Below are 21,365 nucleotides of genomic sequence, written 5' to 3' on the forward strand. Positions count from 1 at the left end.
CATTTATTATTGTAGTGCTCAGCTTGTTGATGTAAAGTGTCTCATACTTATTTTAGTGAGGCTGATGCATTTTTACAAGGCTGCAGAGGAAAATTATTCACTGAAAATATTGAACTAAAAGATATTCATTGTGAAGAAAGAGAACATCCCAACCAGTGAGTGCAAATTTAAAAATAAATGGTGTTGGGAATCTGAAGCAGAAAATGCTGGATACCCTCAGCAGGTCAGGTCTTATCTGTGGAAAGAGACCTGTTGATAGGATGAGAACTTGCTGCAATGTTCTGTTATTATATAATCCGAATTGGTTCCTTTTTCACCTTTGGAATTGTGTAAAGCATGCTGATTGGAAAGGACTTGGTCAAAAGGATCTGTTTTGAGAGGATAAAATCCCAGCAAGCTCATATACTATGTCAAGAATTTTTTATTTGCTTATTTGATACTAGGAAGGAAATGGAGACTTGGGTTCTTGAGGGAGGATTAAAAAGTGGAGACCTCAAATCCCTTTGGTTTTCCCCATGGAACACAGGATAGATGTTCCTTTCGTGGATGCATGTATATATTTCACAGCCAGCTACATAATGAGAAATATTGTGGTCCGTTTACGTTGGGATTTTGGGACTTTAAAGGTGAGAAGGTAATATGCATGTCGTGGATTTTATTTCTATGTTCTGGTGCCCATTAAGAGATATGTGACAAGCTGAGCCTTGAGTAGCCCTCACCCTTAGATGCTTGTAGCCTGGGATTTCTGAAGACTGTTCCTATGGGCTTCTTGATGCTTGCAAAGCTGAGAATGGAGTTGACACTGTGGAGGGCAGCAGTCCTTGCAGTTTGGAAGCGTTTCTTGGTTATGAAGAGAGAAATCCATGGGTTATTAGTCAGATCCAAATGAGAGCTCCCAGTGTGGTTCACTTGTTCCTTCCATTATTCTATACAGAGGTTGCTAAACTCTTTATATTCTATCTTGGAGACTCCAACCATTAGCATCAATCTCTAATTTCAGTTAACCCCCTTCCCTGGTCTCTCTCTCTGTTCCTCATCCTCTATCTCCTTCCTTCTAGCTCTCCATGCCCTTCCCTTCCTTCTCAGTGCTACTTGTTGACTTCTTCCTCCTATTTTAAAAAATTTTAGACATACAGCACAGTAACAGGCCATTTCATCGAACAAATCTGCGCCACCCTATTTACACCCAATTAACCTACAGACCCCAGAACATTTTGAAGAGTGGGAGGCAACCGGAGCCCCAGAGAAAACCGACGCAGACATGGGGAGAACGTCCTCCTTTCTACCTCCTCTCAATTCTACCTCCTCTCAATTCTACCTCCTCTCAATTCTACCTCCTCTCAATTCTACCTCCTCTCAATTCTACCTCCTCTCAATTCTGCCTCCCCTCAATTCTGCCTCCCCTCAATTCTGCCTCCCCTCAATTCTACCTCCCCTCAATTCTACCTCCCCTCAATTCTACCTCCCCTCCTTTCCTTTCCTCGTCAACCCCCCCCACCGTTTTAATTTTGACCCATTTTCCCAGATTCCTGATGGAGGGCTCAAGCCCAAAACGTTGATTGTTGCAAGGTACCAGGACACTGAAGGTGAGTTAATGTCTCTAATGTTCCTTTATTTAACCAGGGATAAGCCAGAGATTCTAGTGTCAATGATCAGGACATTATTGGAGCAAATTCTAAGGGATAGGATTTATTTTTATTTGAAAACATAAGGATTGATTCGGTTGGGTCGATGTGTGGGTAAATCCTGCTCACACATTTGATCGAATTTTGAGGAGGTAAGCCAAGAAGATTGAAATCAGGGTGGTGGACGTTGTCTACATGGACTTCACTAAGGTATGTGACAAAGTGGTAGGCAAAATGTTAAGGCATGGCATCCAAGGTGATCTGGCTAATTGGATCCAAATTTGGCTTGGCAGCAAGATTCAGAGGGTAGTGGTAGAAATCTTAGCTAACCACAGAAAATGCTGGAAATCCTTCTCTTATAGATGCTGCATGACCTGCTAGTTTCTCTAGCACGTTGTAATTGACAACAAATACTTGGTGCTGTTAGCATAGTTCTATTGACCTTTGATTTGCAACATGGTGAAAAATTGAGCAAAATTGAATTCTTACACATTTAAACCAGAGTTAAAACAGTAAATCTTAATTCTAATATTTTTAAGGTGATGTAATTTGAGTTCTCGCAGTCAATAATCATATTGTATTGCAGACTAAGTCCTATCGAGGGAGGTGCGTCACAAAGTCTGGGATGTGTTTCACTGCATCTTGGAAACCTTTCCCTTCTGTTTTCACCAAGATTCCAGGGAAAGTTTATACAGAATGTAACTTGCTTTGACAGATATATCCCTGATGCAATAATAGGAATTGTTTTGATGTTTCAAAAATGTTTTCATAAAATAGAAATTATTCTTTGCAATCTATGTTGGTTCGCCAACATGAAATCCCATCTGTGCATGCGCAGCCATTACATCCGTTGACTTGCAAAGAGCAGCACAGATTTTTGGTGTGGGAGGAAAAGCGTGGAATCCGTGGGGAATCGCAGTTGAGTGATCCCAAAAAAAGAGCTAAATTAGTGGCCCCGCAGGTGCACAGCCCTGAGGGAGATCGCAGTAGTGGTGTGATCCACAAAATGAAATCAAGCCCCCAAATGAGCCCTCTGGAGAAGGAGGGGAGCAGAAAAATTTCCGGGACTGCCGGTGGGAGGTTCCTGGATCCTGATGAGGGAAAGTCCCAATGTAGCCCTTTGGAGGCGGAGGTGTACCGGAAAAGGTCCGGGACAACTGGCGGGAGGTTCCTGGGTCCCGATGAGGGGCTGGGGCAGAGGCAGGGCGACAAGGGCCTGAGGAAGAAGAGCCCCTGTAGTGATTCGTTAGCGCCAAAAATCTAGCAGGCCTGTTGGGGTGCAGTGTCCCAGCTGAGGAGCAGCAAGGCTGTTCTACCTCCGTTAGAGGTGGGATCAGGCAGCAGTAGCCTACCTTTTTTGAAGGTGGAGCCCGAGGGTGGCTGCACTGACCTAGCTTTGTTTGAAGTTGGGGTTTGCAAATGATAGCAGCGATGCCGACCGACCTCTGCTGGGGGTGAGATCAGGCGACAGAGCTCTACCCTCGCTTAAGACGGGATCCAAGTCTGGCTGCATCAAACTGGCTTCCTGGAAGCCTGGCCCTCAAAAAAGCAAGCAGTGATGCCATTATTGCCACTGCATGAGGTGAGCTGCATGAGACGATAGAACCTCAGTATATCGAGTGGCAGCGAGGGGAAGTAACCTGCACAAGAGTAGGTAGGACCTGAGCCAAATTTAACGTGGCATGTAGCGAAGCCGCCTGTTCGACGGGCGAGAATAACCAGAAAAAGCCCGAGGCATCGGGCACCTGCCCGATTAGGACCTGAGAGCAAGGCCTGCCAGAGAGCAGAGGCCTCGACCAGTGACAAAATTGTAAGTCATCTGGACAAATTGGAGGAACTGGTGATGGCCATGGTGAATAAATTTCCAGCACCAATCAGAGCAGGGGGAAGGACGTTAATGATTGACGACGATGAAGGGCTGGTAATAGAGGCCGAGTCACCCAAATCCCCACACACTGCTCAGGACAGCCAGGAGGAGAATATACCGGTGATTACTGCAAAGTTTGCAGTCCCGAAGGGTATCGGCCAGCTACTGGAGGATGATATTGCAGGGTCTATAACATGTATGGTGATGAATGCTTTTTAGGAGAGGGTACTCGAAGAATCCGCCAAGAAGTACCCCTGCCCTGTTAACTGGCCTCTGTAAGGTAAACCCCACGATATGGGACAATTTGAAGGTCTCCTCAAGGCCAAAAGACATAAAGTTGCAAAGACTACAGGGGTCACTGGTTAAAGGTATCACTGCATTCGCACAAACGCTCTCACACAATTTGTCGGAGACCCAACAAGATGCTCCGGGGCTGTTACCCCATGCAAACTATGAACTGAATGCCTTCAGGAAGGAGCTGTGATCAAGCCCGACCTAAATGTAAGATGTGCTAATTTGTTCAGACCATCCTGTAACGATGGTCAGAGGTTTGAGACCACAGGCAAGAGAACCTGTGATGTTTCACCCTCATCGCAGGTATGGGGGGGAATTTAAGTGAGTTATCCGAGGCGTTTTCCCACTCCAAACGGCAACAGCTAGCAGGTCTTTTTTAGGGAACGCCCTCCGTGGAGACAGCAGCAGCAGAATTTTCCCACTCAAAGTGCTTCGCAGAGATGGGCCTATAATGGACGAGGTGGGTCGAGGAAGTGAATGCTGCGCATTTACAGTTGAGGACTCTTGATGGTTACAAGGCTTTAATGGTTGGCAATCAATTAATGCTATTCTATGATAGCTGGCATCATATTACCACTGATGCTTCTATTCGGCAGATGGTGAAGGGGTATAAAATCAAATTTGACCCACAGAAATCCCCTCTGATAAGGAGGAAGGGTCTGTATACATCTATGCACAGACCGCAACTGACAGAGGCTGTACATGCGAGATCATGGCATTAAATAGGAAATATTTTATTGAATGTTGTAACCGTGAAAAGCAAGAGTTTGTATCGAACATCTTCAGGCGACCCAAAAGAAGTGGTGGCAGTGGAGTGACACTGGATCTATCGGATCTTAACGAATGTCTTGTACGAGCATTTTAAAATGGATAACGTATATTTTATGATGCTGCTGTTACATAAGGGTTATTACATGGCCTCATTAGATTTGCAAGACATTATTCAGTCATGAGTTGTCCACAGCACAGGAAGTTCTTAAAATCTTCCTGAAAGGCAGAGCTATGGCGGCTTTGTCGAATGGGCTGAGCTCAGCTCCCAGGGCATTTATCAGGTTACTGAAGCCGCTGCTTGCCAAGCTCAGGAAAGTTGGGCACATGGTAATGGGTCACTTAGATGATACTCTTATCATGGGCAGATCGCTCGAAGAAACAAAAAGAGCAGTAGCAGCCACCTTGAGGTTATTAAGCCTTGTGGGGTTTCTTACACATCCCGAGAAATCAGTGTTGGTGCCTACCAAGAGGTTAAAATTCCTTGGCTTCATTATTAATACAGAAGACATGAGACTTGCCTTGCCAGAGGATAAAGTGGCAGAGATTAGGACAGCCTGCAGAGGGCTCATCCCTCCATAAGAAAGGTGGCCAGATTGATTGGGAAGCAAGTGGTGGCTTTTCCAGCGGTACAACATGAGCCGCTATATTATAGGTTCCTGGAAAGGGACAAAATATCTGCTCTTAAGGCAGCCAGGAGACACTTTGACAAGCCCATGAGGCTAACTAGTGAGGCCAGATCCAACCAGGTATGGTGGATCGACCATTTCTTGCTGGCTAAGGCGAGGATCGAGCTCAGAAAGGTGGACCTGGAGATCAGATCAGACGCTAGTGGTGAAGGTTGGTGATACACGAATCTAAAGGTCTCTACTGGGGGCGGATGGACGGACATTGAGCTCAAGGAGGCCTCTAAATCAGGCATTAATTATTTGGAAATGCTAGCGGGGTTTCTAGCACTAAAGTCTTTCTGTGCGAGAGAAGCTGATATTCATGTACTGCTGAGGTTAGATAACACTTCAGCTTTGGCCTACCTCAATAATATGGGAGGTCTCAAATCTGCCTCCTGTAACAAGTTAGCCATTGAGACTTGGCACTGGTGTATTCAGAGGAGCATTTGGGTTACTGCTGCCTGCCTGCCGGGTCGAATCAACGTTCAGGTGGACCTGATGACCAGGAAATTCAATGATAGCACTGAGTGGACTCTGGATAAGAAATACTTTAAATTGCTAGCAGACACCTTTGGCATGAAGAGGGATCGATTTGTTTGTATCCAGGCTTAATGCCCAGGTTCCGAGGTTCGTGTCCTGGCTGCCGGATCCCCAAGTGAAGGCCATTGACGCCTTTAATCTAGACTTTTATGCGTTTTTCCCCCTTTGGCCTTGGTGCCGAAGAACCTGAATAAGATACAGGAAGGAGGTGCCTCGGATTGCTGGTAGTGTCTAATTGGCTTTCCCATTGTTGGTTCCCTGTACTCAGGCTTATGGAGGGAACTCTATTAATATTCCTGAAAAGCAGAGGTCTGCTAATCCAACCAGTGTCAAAGATATCTATGATCTCCCTTAAGTCTGTTAGGTTGCATGATCGGAGAACAAGGATCAACTTAAATGCTCTGCAGCCTAGAACTGGACATCCTACAGGCATCTTAGAGAAATCTACTCAGAAAAAGAATGCCTCCTATGTGGGGAAATGGAAAAAGTACTGTGCACAAATCGGACTGAATGAACAGTCAGGCTCCATCGGAGACGTACTAAGTTTTATAATCGATATGTTCTATGTGCAGGGGGCCAGCTACAGCGTGGTGAATACAACAAAGAGGGTGTTGGCTGCTTTCCTAACGTTCCAGGACTCTGAGCATGAGATGATGAACCACCCCCTGATCAAACGATTTATGAAAGGAGTGTTCCACTTGCATTCTCTGCTACCCTGATATAAGGATATTTGGGATGTAAAGATTGTTTTGGACTATCTAAGGCTACTGTCACCAACTTCCAGTTTGGATTTACATAGCCTGTCCCATAAGCTGATAATGGTAGTGGCCTTAACATTGGCCCAGAGGGTACAAACTTTGTCTCACATTCATATGGACTCTATCTGTAGGTAGGAGGACTGTGTAAGCATTCAAGTTACAGATATTTGGAAACATAACAGGCAAGGGAGAATTAGGACAGGATTTTCATTGTATGCATACAGGGAAGATGAAAGATTGTGTGTTGGATTGTTTAAAAAGATACATTGCATGTACAAAACATATTAGACTAAATGAGAAATACCTCTTTATACGCTACAAGAAACCGCATCAGTGGGCTACCTCCCAGACGTTGGCCAGATGGCTGCGGGAGTTCATGAGAGTGACTGGAGTGGATATTTCTCATTTTGGGTCCCATTCAATTAGAGCGGCAGTGACTTCGGCAGGCAGTAAGACTGAGGTCCCTATGTGGGATATCCTCCAAAAGGCGGGATGGCGTAATAAGAGTACCTTTACTAGGTTCTACAATAAACCTTTAAACTCAAAGGGGCTGAGTTTCACGGCTTCCATCCTACACATGGCAGATTGAACAAGACTGTGGGAAGGGGACCCTTTGAAGTGATTACGGTCTGTTGGACCACCCGAAGGGGATAAGCCACTGAGCTACAAACTCTCATGTTGGCAAAGAATAATGAGTTAAACAAGCACTTAACTGTGCAAAGTTTGATGATTATTATCCAAGCAATGGGAGTCAACGTGCCCACCTCTCCCTCCCCTCTTCTTGTTTATGGATAAAGATGTTTTGGTTGCAATAAACATGGTCAGTCACAGGTTTGTGTTCTGGTTGGTTTGTCTAGTTTAACTCATTTAGGTTCAGTGGCTTCTCCCCTCCGGACTGTAAAGGAACGGCTGCACAGGCGCTGATGGGATCTCGCATTGACTCACAAACGCCCACTGCTCGAATAATAATCAAACTTCGCACAGGTAAGTGCTCGTTTAACTCCTCATCTTATTTTGCATTTCTTATTCTGTTTATTTTAATGTAACTTTCATTGAATTTGTAATATAGGGCAAATCAATAATTCTGACAATAAGGTGTTGAATTGAACCATTGTATAATATATATTTTTATATTTTATCAAATGAAAAGCATTGAAAGTAAAAGCTTGATTGGCAACTATAGAAGTTTACTTTGGCTGTTTAGTCGACATATAAACACGTACTTCAACAAGATACAACAAGCAAGCCTTATGTTTTCCATCTGTACAGTAAATATAAAGTCTTCATTAAATGAGAGGTATCAACCCCTAGTGACAACTAGATTTTGTTCTCTTATGCTGAATGCATTTCATGTCTTGAGATTTTATTTTGTGCATGGAAAGTAAATGCTTAACTGACACTGTTAAAACCATTTATCTTTGCTTAAAATACCTTAAAGATGTTGCCCAGCATCTGTTGTACAATGAAAAAATATGTGAGAATTGTTTGAGCAGTTGGGTGCACGATGACTTGATTTTGTGCTACTTGCCATGTGGTTGGTTACAAGTGAATCTTCGAGTCCTGTTGGACAAGACTCATGTTGACCATGAAAATAGCGCACAAAAGAAAGGGTTGTTTGTTGTCAGTAGTTGGTAAAATAAAACATTGTGTCTAAAATTTACTTGCTTGAAGTCACAGTTGAGCACCTCCTGGCCATAGTTAATTGACATTATAACACATGGTCACTCTAATGCAAGAATGTAGTTGCGGGTGCAGAGATTAAGCCAGGAACAAATGGCTGACCTCAAGCCACAAGAGTTTTTCTGCCCTTCAAATTGGTCATCAGAAAAGCAACTTTACTTTTTCGTTCAGTTAATATGCAAAAGTTCTGAAGATACTCAGCAGGTCAAGATGAATGGCTCAGGCCTGACACATTGGTCATGTATCTTTGCCTCCTCTGGACACTGCAGGACCTGCTGAGTTTTCCCAGCATTTCTGTGTATTAACTCCTTGGATGTAGCTGTATCTCTGGTGAAAGTTCACTAATACACAGAAATTCACCAGTTTCTAACAATTTGTAAGATTGAGAGCAGATCCTTTGTAAATGCTGCCTGGTACAGTTTCCCTGCTTTGGGAGTGTTCAATGTGACTGTGTGGAGCCATCTTGACATCAGGCTGTGCACAGTCTCATATCTCCTGTGCCTGTACGTACCTGTGTTGCAGCGACTGTTTCAGCTCTTTTCCTGGTGAACTTGATAACTTGTCTCTGGTTTTAGTATCAGGAGCTGTGAGGGGTCCTCTTCAAAAAAATTCTTGTGATGAAGAAAGCAAGTCAAGATAAAAGCAATTCATTGGTTAATGCTAATAACTGATTTCTGGTGTTTTTACATCTACAACTGTACTTCAATTTATTAGCCAGGTTATCCCTCACCCCAGTCATCGAAAACACAAGACAGGAGCAGAAGTTGACCACTAGGACCCTCCACTCAGTAAGGTCTATCCTAGGCCTCGTCTGCACCAGCTCCACAATGCCCTCAATTCCCCAGACTTTAGCTCTTGTTAAATGTTTTGGTGCAACTCACTTTTTGAACAAGACCACCATGTTTCTAGCACTTCAATATGCTGGAACTTTTCCAGTATGTTTAGAATGCTTGGATTCAGGCCACTGGGACCTTGTGACTTCAGCCTCATTAGTTTTCCCAAAACTTAATCCCTCGTAATTGGAAGTGCTACAAGCTGTTCCCTTTGACTGAAGCCAGTATATCTGTTATCTTTTGGGTATTTGCAGTGACTTCCTCTGTGAAGAATGATGCAATATATTGGTTTAAGTTTTATATATAACATTTAAATATGTGTACGTCCACAGAAATTACTGTTTTGTGGTGTGTCTCGAGGTTATAGCTCAGAAAATAAGACACACACAAGGAGTGCAGTTGGCATTAATTTAATGAACTGGCTGATCCTGGCTGCCACGTCACCGACAGGCGTGACCCATGTTCTTTCAGGCTCTGGTGCTTTCACGATCCTTTACCAGCGATTGGCTGGCTGAGCCCATGTTTTAGTGCCTGATGGCAACAAGCTGCTGATGCCTCATGCTGCCCACTCGATTGCAGTGTTCAAATGGCCCCCCCTGCACCCCAGAACCGGTGAACGGAGAGGTATTGTACCTTTGGAAGGCCTTTCTCCGTGCTGAGGGTCTGGGACTGTGATTGGTTGACTGCTGTCCAAATGTGGTGGTTTGAGCTGGTCATTTGTGAAAGTCACTTCCCTGCCAGCGAAGTCCAGAACACAGATGGACTCATTGTGTTGGAGGACGTGATGTGGCCCCTCATAAGGTCTTTGGAGGTGGTCAGTGAGCGCCTCACAAAAACATATTTACAGTTCTTGAAGTCTTTGGGGACTATAGATCGGGGATGGCCTTGTGCTTTGGGAAGTGTCGGGGCAAGCGTTCCCAAGCATTCGGGCAGTCTGGCTAGGGTGGCATCTGGTGGATCTTCCAGAGTACTAGCCAAGAATTAGCCCAGGATGACTAAGGGCACGCTGTACACCATCTTGGCTGCAGATGTATTGAAATCCTCCTTGGATGCAGTTTGAATGCCGAGCAGCTCATCTGTCCAGGACTCTGGAGATAGCTAATGTTCCTTTATTTAAGAAGGTCTTTGGAGATAAGGCAGGGAATCTTGTGTCAATGACAGGGAAATTATTGGAGAATATTATAAATGATAGTTTTTTTTTATATGTAAAGACATGGACTGATTATGGCTTTGTGTTGGGAAATCCTGTCTCCTTGAGGAGGTAACCTGAGGAGATGGATGAAGTCAAGGCTGGTAGACATTTTCAACATCACCAAAGCGTGTGACATGGACCCTCATGGTCAGTAGAATGTTGGGGCACATGCCATCAAGGTGAGTTGGCTGATTGGATCCAAAACTGGCTTGGCAGTAAGATTCAGAGGGCAGTGGTGGAATTCTCGGCTAGAATCGGAAAATGCTGGAAATACACAGGCTGTATCTGTGGGAAGGGAATTCAGGTCTTCATAATCATCCATGTGTTGGCTGAGTGTTTTTTTTGACCAATGGTGTACCAGACCTTGGTTGGTTATGGTGGAAATTTAAAGGTAGGATGACTCATAAGGTTTGTAGATGGCAGAAAAGGTGGTGCTGTGGAGAGCTTAAAAAAAAGTTGTTTAGGATTGCATCATGATGTAGATCGGAGGGGTACCATGAGGGGTTGAAGACTCTGGGGGAGCAGCAGACCAGTGCAGGTGGGGGATGAGACTGATGTTGCTTGGATTGGACATTTCAGGTATAGGGGGAGATGGGATATGCTGGGGTTGTTTTCCATGAAGTGAATGAGGCTGAATGATGGAAGTATACAAGAAAAGGGAGATGGTCCAAATATTTATCCCATGGTTGGGGCATCAAAGCAAGAGGATATGTTCAAAGTGAGAGGGTGGAGTTTTAAAGGGATGTTTGGCATGGTTTTTTATAGAGTGGTTGATGCTTGGGACTTGCTGCCAGAGGAGGTGATGGAATTAGATGCAATCATTCTGTTTAACAGGAATTTAAACAGGAATTGAATAGGATAGGTATAGGATACAAACCTAAGTTGGGCAAATAAGATGAGTGTAAATGGGCAAAATGGTTCAACTGGATGTGGAGGGCCTGTTTTTGTACTCTTCCACCTTGAAGATCAGGGTGCAGATTAAAATCACCCATCATAATGCTTTACCCTTGCATTTTTAATATTTCCCCATTTATGCTTTGGCTGTTGTGAAGCAGACGACGTAAAACAGCACTGTTAACGGCACTATTATAGCGCCAGTGATCTGAGTTCGAATCTAGTGCTGTCTGTAAGGAGTTTGTACGTTCTCCCTGTGTCAGTGTGGGTTTCCACCTGTTTCTCCAGTTTCTTCCCACCTTTCAAAACGTAAGGGGTGGGGGGAGGTTGGGTTGTTGTAGGTCAATTGGTTGTAATTGGATGGCACAGGTCTCAATGGCTGGAATTGGTTTCTACCGTATCGAAAATAAAATTTAAAAAATGAAAAATCTCAATTTTCCACACTGATACTGCTTCCTTGGTTGAAAACATTTCCCTGTCTCCTTTTTCCTGATTATTCTTTTGAAACCTAAAAATAACCTGGAACATTTGTTACAAACTGCGGGTAGCGAGCAGCAATGGAGAATGAACCAGACAGGGTTTAATTTTAAAACACTAATTTTATTTCTAACTCCTAAACTATAGTCTTAACTTTTAAACTATCCTTAACCCTAAATCTATTCCCAACTACGAGCGTGTGTCTTGTGTGTGTGTGTGTGTGTGTGTGTCTTGTGTGTGTGTGTGATATACCCAAATTATTACAGTCCAGGCCAAAACATAGAAAGTTGCTTTAAAGTTCAGTCTTCCAAATTCACTGTTGAAACGTAGGCCTTTGAAATTTGATGCCCGGAATTAATGTTGAACTGACGACTGGAGTTGTGTCTGCTACAGATTCACAAATTCTCCTTGTGTTGCCTTTGAAGAAATGTCCATCCACACGAGCTGTGGTCATAACACTCCTGATACTATTGTAGGCAAGACTCGAACTGGGCGGCCTCCACGAAGCTTCCAACACCCTGGCACCGGTCTCTCCAAGTAACTTCCCTGCCAGTTACTCTTAAAATGAAGCCGTCTCTCCAAGTGACCTTCATGGTTAGCCCACAATCAAAATGAACCTCTTTGCTTCCCAAAAGACACTCCTGGCACAGGCCAATCCATCAAAAAGGCCCAGTCATTCATAGGGCATGCTTTGCTCTGAATTCCACAGAAATGGCTGACCATGAGCTGCTTCACAGAGCTGTGAAATGTTAATTGTGACCATTCAGTCCCTCCTGTCTATACTATCACTTGCAGTGATAATCCCATTTTACTAAAGCGGGAGCTCGTAATGAATTGCGTTGTAAAACATGAAAGTCTGTAGACAGTGTGGTTGAAATAAAAACTCAATGCTGGATAAACTCTGCTGCTTTTACTGGAACATTGAGTTCCCAGCCCTGGTCACCCTGCATCCATATCTCCCTCACAGGTATTAAATTATAATCATTGGTTTTGCTGTCAGCTCTTCTACCTTCTTACCAGTGGAGAGAATAGCAGGAATGTGTGGCTACTGCCACCACCAGGGTCACTTCCTGGTCACGTACTAGACTGACATGCTTCTCTGCCTCTGTTCCTAGGTTTAAACCTGGATCTCCCTGCCAAACAGCACCATGGCATTCCCTTAACCTGCTCCACTTCCGGGAGGTCTGGGATCACCGTTGGATTCTAGGCTTGTAAACGAAGCACATACCTCATAAATATGTAAAAAAAACCCAAATAGAATAAATGCAAAGGAACCAAGAATAAGGTGAGATAAGATGTTATTTCCTCTCAAAATGCTGTGATCGGTTAGACTCAATTACAAGGGGGTCATGTAGGATCTGTTTCTTTGACAGAAGGTGCAATTACACCCACAAATGCGTGCACCATGAATGTCAAACCTCAATAAAGGTTCATCTCAAAGTGAGGTTTGTTGTAATGCATCTGAGCTGAATCTGTTCCTCTCTCATCTTCTGGTGAGGAGTAGCAACCTCTGGAACCAAATTAACTTGCTCCGTTATTTTGGTACCGAGTGAGTAAGTCAATTTTACTTCTCACTGAACTGGTAACGAATGTCTGCTTTGTAAATGCACAAACATAAAGTCGGCTGGAGCTGATATTTGGGCCCAGATAAAGAATGTCTAATTTCTTAGGAAAGATAAAATCATAACGAATTCTTTTCAGAAGTAAAAACAAAATCTCAAGGTTCAAAGCTCAGACTTATAATGATTTTTCTTTAATGTCTGGTTGAAAGAATCTCTCTGGATGTTGTCACTGGGGTTCTCCCTGCACAATGTCCAGATGCCTTTGAAACGACTCCCACACAATTTCAATGTAATTTATTAAAAGGTTATCAAGACCATCACTGTCGATCTTTCCTGAAGAATATTTGGGTTTCTTTTGATGTTTTTTTTCTTTGTTTGAAATGACACATCGCTTCCTGGAATAGAAGTGTGGCATTTCAAAATCCTTTTCCTCTTGTATTGATTAGTTTAAACTACATCTTTCCACAGTGATAGCATTAATCTTGACAGTAATTAAAACAAATCGGGCGTGGATGATGTGTATTTTCATTGCCTCTTGCGTTTAAAATCAAGAGGTGGATGGGGTTCTCGATGCAATTGGCCAAAATGAATGCGTGCTTTCAAACTTTCCTCAGCCCCTTCCGCTTCTGTAAACTAGATGATGAATTACTGATGTTTACCTCGGATAAGACCGGGACTGTGATTTACTGGCAGGTCTGCAAGTGATAATGCTGCAATCACCCCCAGGTGTCTCTTATGAGTGATTTAATAAAAATAATGTCCATCATCAGTAGAACAGTGCAAAACATTGCCCAGTTGTGAAGCAGCAGTGGGCAGGAACGACGCCAAATATCACACAGAGAGGGAAGGGGGCCAACTATCACACTGTTATGGAACAATTCTGAATTATGCACTGAAAAGGAGCAAAGCACATAATAATGGATCAGTGCCAAATGTCACACAGCAAAGGAACTGTTCCAACTATCTCAGCAAGAAAACTATGTGGAGTTTTACCTAGTAATATCATGTGCTATAAAATGGCATCTGCTTATGTGGGGCACTGAGGTAGCAGCGAGCAAGCACAAAACTCAAAAGACGGTACAACAGACTTTATTCCAGTAAAAGTCTGAACACCAGTTCAAGCCTTGGTGGCTCCCCGTGTGAATGGCTCAAGAGGGGCCAGCTCAGGTCTATATTCTGATTGACAGCCGGGCAGGTGGAGTCAGCCCCTTAGGTGGTCTTCCTGCAGGTACAGAGATTGTCCCCTGCAGTAGGCTGGTGGCCGTATCACCACATTTTATTGCTGCTGAGATTCTGTTTTTCCAGGCCCTTAGCTCAAGTCCTTATTACAGCCTTGGTCCAAATTTGGACAAAGCTGTTTTTTGAGGCAGATTGCAGAGCAAGCCAGACCACGGAGACTTTGAGCTCTGGGTGAGGATGGATCACCACCCTCCTGCTGAGAGGGAAATGCTTGGGAGAGGGCCCGACAGGGTGGGAGACCACACCAGTGAAACAGGTTGAAAGGATCGCACCAGACCACGGGATCCAGGTATCAGGACTGGGATCCGTGAGGGTGCCGATGGAGAGCAGGGGTTCAGAAGGGCCTCGGGTGCTGACGTATAGGTTGGGGGGGGAGGTGGGAACCAAGGGCTGAGGTGGGAAACTCAGACACCTGGAGCTCATGTTCACTGGATCACTGAACCAGGTGGGAGGCCGTACAGTTATGGAAGTGCAGAAGGTGGCAACTTCAGAGGTAGTGTCCACTGACACTCTCTGCCTCGAAGAGACTCTTCTTACTTCTCTTTTCTGTTCTTAGTAGGGGCACCAGACTAGTGGCTCCTCTTTATGTACCTTTACAGGCAAACAAAGGCCAACAAATGTGTATTATACACATGACAATAAAGGAACCTCCAAAAAATGAAGCTAAGGTAGAATTTGACCAAATGTGACAGGACGGCTCTGGAGTAAAACTGTTGGTGATTGGATTACGTGGCTGGGGATGAACCATAATTGATGGGACATGATTTTAGTTGGAGGCCAATCATCTTGACATGAGAATCTTGATTTTCTTAAGGCAGCTTCTATGCTCACCCATTACTGATAATGATAATGCGTGATGCATCTCTTAATGAAATCAGTAAATTGTTTACATATACCATATATGCTGGAGTAATTGTCAATACTGTGTAAAAGTTGACCCCCCCTCCCCCATTTCTGGCCCATCCAAGCTACTGACACCACGGCCGTTGACCTATCACCCGTCCTGGCCATTCGAACTCCTGATGCCTTGAACGATGCAGGTAATTACCGAGGTCAAAAGTTTGACCTGTGTAAAAGTCGCCCCCCTCCTTTTTTTGGGGCCCAAAATGTGGTCCAAACAAATTCGATATTCACATGAGTATATACGGTATTTAGTTTATGAATGCATGTGATTGTCACCTGCTTTGTGTGTGTGCACTTTGGTCTGGAGAAATTATTTTAGCTTCAGGATAGAAAATGTCCGTGGATCCCACCACCTCCTGCAATGTCATTGCCTTTCGAGGACGTGCAATCTCCGCAGCCGCACGGCATCCTGTCTGGTTGTACGTGTTCAGTTGGATGGTAATAGACTTGAACTTTACGGTCATACTCATTGCACAATGTACATTAGCACCAACAATCTTATTTGCTACAGCCAAAAAGATGTTTGTAAATAAAAACTAGAAAAACAACATAAAAATTGCAATCATATACTTAATTGAATTAAAAAGAAACAATGAATAAAAAGTCATAAAGACATAGATGCTGGTAACACCTAGAAGTTCGGCCACTGATGAGTGAAGCCTGTTTACTTTCTTTTAGTTGAAAATGATTTACATATCACATTATTCACACTGTTCCTTTGCGATTTAAAACAAAAAAAATGGTTTGATCTTGCAATTCAGGTTTATTGTCATATGTATCAAAAATACAATGTTTTGCGAGCAGACCAGTTGACATCCCATGCATAGTACAAGTACGATACCAAGTTATAGAGAGAGATCTGTTGGTCTTCACCTCTTCAGGGATGTAGCCATCAGCTCTGCCACTCTGCCTTGGTCTCACAAGCCCTTTTTGCACAGCCTCTTCAAGGTGGGAATATTACGTCTTTATTGCTCCACGCCGCTCTGTGTAAAAGGTACAAACACGGAATGAGGGGGGTGGGGTCATTGTAGTCCCACCGTGGTCGGCAGCAGAAGTAGTCAGCGCTGAATTGACATCTGTGTTTTAAAAAAAAAGGATGTGCCGGCAGGCCAGGACCAGGATGGGAAAGGATGTGTATGTAATACATCACACTAGATGCCGATGCTGTTGTGTTACATGTCACGCCTCTCTTGCTTCCGGAATGCCGGCATGCTTTGTAAAATGATACAGTGGGGCAGCGTTGTTTGGGTTCAGTGTAAAAAAAAAAAGCAAAGTTGGCTTAATGATGAGTCTTCTTTACAGCAGTGTTGCAGGATCCCTGTGTAAAAAGGGCTATAAATAAGAAAGTAGTTTTCACTGCTGGAGTTGTTTTTCAAACACTGGCCTGTTTGTTGTACTCTTTCTATCTTTATATTGCTCCTTTTATTTTTTTTTGGACCACTTATTCCCACCTTGTCTCTCCTCAAGTGGCCTCGTATTTGTGGATTGTGGAGGGTCATGTGACCTCACCTGCCAATCAACATCAATCCCTGCCCACAGGTCAGCGCACACTGGGTCATTGGCCCCTTTAATTACCGCTTCAATACCTGGGCTGGACCCTCCAGCCGATATAAAGTCCACCATGTGTCTGTTCCTTTCTCTTTGGGGACGAACCTTAGTTCCGCACCAGGTTGTGAACTGTGGGGTGATGTTGGAGAGTCGTTGGCAAGGTGTGTGCAAAGGGTTGGGAGCTGTGTTTAGAAATCCCTGTCCCTAATTTAGAGTAGTGAACCCTGTGTCTGCACTATATCAAGGGGTGTGGTGCATCATATGCTGTAATTTGATTGTAAAGCTTTCTATCTCTGAGTGATTGCAAGTCTGTCGTACAATGCGGTGAGTGTATGTATGTGTGCATCTTTTATCCCTATTCTGACTCCCCGATGCATGTCCTCTGGCTCTCCATCCCTTAGGATGATGTTGGTTTCTTTCAGTCAGTTTGTGGGGGTTGATATGAGGATACCCCATTTCTCAGAAAGGAGCAGCGAGTGTGTGAATGGATTTAGGTGAGTAGGGGGTGCACAGGTCCACACCCATTTTCTTTGAATATTTTATTTAAATCAACACATGTATGATAATTATAACAGTTAATATCAAATCACAATATTAGTGTTTACAAATATATGTTGATAATATATCGTTAAAAAAGGAAAAAAAACTAATAGATCTACTAAAAAAGTTAACCAGATTACTAAAAAAACTACAGAAACTTAAAAAAAACTACCCTCTCCCACCATAATTAAAACCTAAATCTAAAATGTCCCCTCCCGGTTCCAGTGGCTGGATCCAAGACGGCTGGGGGAAGTTTTGTTGCAGTGAACGGCCAGACCAAGCTTTGATTCAAGGGATGCACTTTCTGCGCTTGACGGCACATGTTTGCTTGGTGGGCATTAACCCTGCGAGAGGGTTTGCCCGCCCTTTTCCAGGTCTTGTTTTTCATCCTGCAGGCTGCCTAGCCCACCCTCCGCCCCAAGCAAGCCTGGTGAGGCAGCCAGTTTAGTCAACGACCATGCAACAGGTAGTATTGGGTTGCATGGCACCAGTAGCACTCAGACGAGAGACGCATGTACCCTGTAAATAAAAAAAAAACCATTGTTCAGCCAGCCTGTGTTCAGAGTAATTGCTCTTAGACCTGGTGAAGTTGTTTCTTCACACACACACACCACTTCTCTTCTGTCAGCCAAAGTGAGCCTGAAGACCGAGTTAATGATGAGAATGGTGCTGATTGTGTGTGATCTGCTGACCTCTTGCATAGAGCACACTTTCTCACTGACGTTTTTCTCCTGGTCAATTTGTTATCACGTGGGCCTCTTTTGTACAAGAAACACTTGAAGCCCAGGAATGGGTTACAGCATTCCACCTCCATGCTCGATATTCCTGAGCTCCACGGTTGCACTGAAAGGTTGACCAAGCTCAGATTTTTCCCTTTGGAGCAAAGGAGGTTGAGAGGCAACTTGACAGAGGAGTATAAGGTGGAACCTTCTTCCCAGGGGAACAGCAGCAAATACTAGAGGACGTCTGTTTGTGAGCAGAGGAAAGTGTAGGGCAAACGTCGGAGTGAAATTTTTTATGCAGAGAGTGGTGGGTGCCTGGAAAACATTGCTGGTGGTGATGGTACAACAGGGACATTTAAACAGGCACATGGATGTAAGGAAAATTGAGGGATATGGATGTGAGGTTTGGAAGGGTTACTTTGATGCTGGAATATGTTTGTAGGTCGGCCCGACCTTGTGGGCTGAAGGACCTGCACTGTGGTGTATTGTTCAATGTTCTACCACATTTCCAGACAACATGGCCCAATTTTAATACCTGCTGCATGATGCCTGCAGATTTGGAAAGGGCTGACACGGTGAGTTAGAAACCGAAGCTGTTAATCACAGCATTCAGAGTTTTGTTTATTTGGGATAGAATTTGTGCTGCTCATCTGTGCATTAAAATCATGAAAGCCCAATCCAATTTACAATTCCAATTGAGATAAGGCATCAATTTAATTCCATGTTCCATGTTCACAAAACGTCTGATGCCCTTGCTCCGTTGCAACAGCCTTGATTTATTTTAGTGTGACCAGTCTCGCGAGTACGGCACTATCTCTTTCCTACCTTGTATTATTTGTCTGCGTGAAAGTGCATCATTCACAAGTCGTATCCAAAGAGGACTATTTACATCTACCCCAAAGAGCTGGCCAGTCCTAAAGCCGAGGGTAATATTTTGTGGTTAGCCCCGTGCCAAGGTGCCTCCTTTGTTGCCCGACTGGGATGTCCCAGCATTTGTTTCACAGGGATGGAACAGTTAATAATATCAGCAATTTACAAGTATCTGGAGAAATTCAAACATTGTTATTCTTGGATTCAGTACAAGAATGTTACTCTGAGCCAGACCAGGAATGATAAAACAAATCACCACCCGGTTCAGGAAAGACCGATGACAGCCAGTTTGTGTTGAAATCTTTTGTCTGATTGTTGATATTTGGCCTAATCTCCAATAATAACTCACTTAACTTCAGCTTGAATTGTTTTGATTCCTGAGAAACCCCTTTTTGGAAGATTTAACCTCTGCCCCATGAAGTTCAAAATTGCAACTTAATGTTCACCAGGTAGTGGAGAACTGTTACAGGGCGGCATGGTTGGCGTGCGGTTAGCACAAGCCATTTCAGCGCCAGCGATCAAGACCGGGGTTCAAATCCCGTGCTGTTTGTATGTTCTCCCTGTGTCTGCCTGGGTTTTCCCTGGGGGCTCTGGTTTCCTCCCACCCTTCAAAACATACCGGAGGTTGTAGGTTAATTGGGTGTAATTGGGCAGTACGGGCTTGTGGGCCGAAAGGGCCCGTTACTGTTCTGTATGTCTACATTAAAAAAATTTATAGAACAGCAGAATCGTATCCCAACACTCTGACCCCACCTTTGCCTCTTGTATTTAATGTATGTATCTGTAACGGTCAGAAACTAAAACCTCAAGATGTAATGGCTTGTTTTATCCCTTATCACAAGTACAACCCAACAAAATCCGGTCCTCACACGGAAAACACCCAACACCCACGCAGACAAATAATACATATGCACAATATTGTCAATACCAAGCTCAGATTTTTCCCTTTGGGGTGAAGGAGGTTGAGAGGAGCAGTACAAGGTGCATAGGTAGGGTGGACAGCCAGCACCACCTTCCAGCAGTTACCACAAGGTGGACAACACACTCTGTTACTTCAGATGCACTTGGTTGGCTGTTCCATCTACTACTGCCCCTCTGCCTTCTGCAGACAAGCCAATTCTGAATCCACACAGCCAGAGTCTCATGACTTTCGAGTTACTGATCCCCCTGCTCTGGGCAAAGGACTCTCTGTGTTCACCCAATCTATTCCCCTCATGATTTTGGACACTCCAGAGATCACCCTCTCATCCTCCTGCGCTCCAAGGAACAAAGCCTCAACCTGCCCAACCTCTCCCTGTAGCTCAGGCCAGTGATCTATTTATTTACATTTCATTATTCAACCTGGCTGTGAGATTAATCAGCGAGGTTCATCCGCAGAACCTGTTCATTTTCCAAGCCACTGGAAAGGAAATGATGCACTGATCTTCTCTGTGAAAAGATGTGAGAACAGGAGGAATAGCACTGATTTCCAGTTGTATTGAGCCCTGGAAGGACTGCATCTAAAAATGTTTTGGATGCGTTTTGCCTCTGTGAAGAGATATACTTGAAATAGAGGGACTGCAGTGATAGTGTGTCTGACTGGTTCCTGGGGTAGTGGAACCCCACTCCTTAGGGGAAGCGATCTCATTGAAATACGCACATTCACAAGGTGAATTCTTGAGCTAATTTTCTCCTCGACTGAGAGCAAAGACCAACCTGCTGGAGGAACTCAGGATCAAAGCTTGCAACCCAAAGCGCCAACTGCTCTCTTCCTCCCGCGGATGCTGCTCAACCTGCTGTCTTCCTTCAGCAAGTTGTTTCTTTCCACTCTGAATTCCAGCATCTGCAACATTTTTCGATGCCCTTTCCAACATTTAGGCAGCAATGATTTCCCTGCTGCTTCTGGCAACAAAGATAAGAAGCAAAAGGGTTATTTCGTCCATTTAAATATGTTTTCTTTGTCACATACAGTGGGAACTAGATACTTAACCCCTCCACGAAATCCGTCAACATAATCATAACACGGAAAATGGAAATCCAAAAGAAAAATGGCAAACTCTGGAAGGATCTGATTGAAGACTAGGGATAAATCACAAAAATCTGTAGACTCCGTGGCTGAAGTAAAAACACAAAATGCCAGAGAAGCTCAGCATCGTTTATTTATGTAGGAAAGGCAGAGTCTCTCTTTGGAGGGCAAAACCAGAGGTGTCCAACTCAGTAATCACTGGGGGAAAACAGAGGCAGAGAGGTTCAGCAAATTTAAATTCCTGGGGTGTCACTATCTTGGGTGAGCCATCATGTAAGTGTTTCTGTGAAGAAACCATGACAGCTCCTACTTCTGGAGTCTCCTGAGGTTTGGTATGCCATTGGAAAGCTAGGCAAATTTCCACAGAGGTGTGATGGGAC

Source organism: Narcine bancroftii, chromosome 14 (genome assembly GCF_036971445.1).
Source record: "Narcine bancroftii isolate sNarBan1 chromosome 14, sNarBan1.hap1, whole genome shotgun sequence".
Taxonomy (NCBI): Eukaryota; Metazoa; Chordata; class Chondrichthyes; order Torpediniformes; family Narcinidae; genus Narcine; species Narcine bancroftii.